Raw genomic sequence first — 752 nt, 5'->3', positions numbered from 1 at the left:
AATTTACTTGTTGTATTTTTGTTATACAGTTGTAAATATCAATAAATAAAAAAATAATAACTTTTGTGATAAATCTAATTTTTTTTATTTCATATTGTTACCTGCGTTGAGAGTCTCAATAAAGGCTTTCCTCGTATCAGGTAACAAATGCGCTGGGGATTAATATTTGTAACTTGGAAATTGTGATTGGCAAAAAAATAAATAAATAAACTCATGATAAAATGAAGTTGACGGATACAGAAATTAAAAGGATAAAAAAACGTAAATAAGTAAACGAAGCAACGATTTTTAAAGATTTATTATTCAAAAATTAAGATAACAATTATAAAACAAAATTAAATATCTGCATAAAAAAAAAAACATAAACAATTTGCAATGTGATTTTAGAATAAAAAAAAAAAGAAAAAAAAAACTGAAACATGTCTATGCTTATGTGAGCTATGACCACAGAATTATGTATATGTACATAAATATGAAGCTGAGAACCAGGAGAAATGTTCTGTTAAACAGGCGTCTTGAAGAAAAATATGGGCCACTGAGGATGGGAGGACGAGAGTATGGATACTATAAACTGATAAGACCCTTTGAAAGCACCTACTGTATAAACATCTCGAGTATGCAGTATTATAGTAATATTTATAATTACAGATTTTTTTTTCGGCTAAGACTCCCATTGGAGTCCTATATTACACTAGAGATTGTTGTTTACTCACCTAAAATAGATCATATTTAGTATATAGTATGTATATATA

The sequence above is a fragment of the Halyomorpha halys genome, unplaced genomic scaffold (genome assembly GCF_000696795.3).
Source record: "Halyomorpha halys isolate HHAL.00 unplaced genomic scaffold, Hhal_1.1 Scaffold84.1, whole genome shotgun sequence".
In the NCBI taxonomy this organism is placed as follows: Eukaryota; Metazoa; Arthropoda; class Insecta; order Hemiptera; family Pentatomidae; genus Halyomorpha; species Halyomorpha halys.
Note: the sequence above shows the minus strand (reverse complement) of the source record.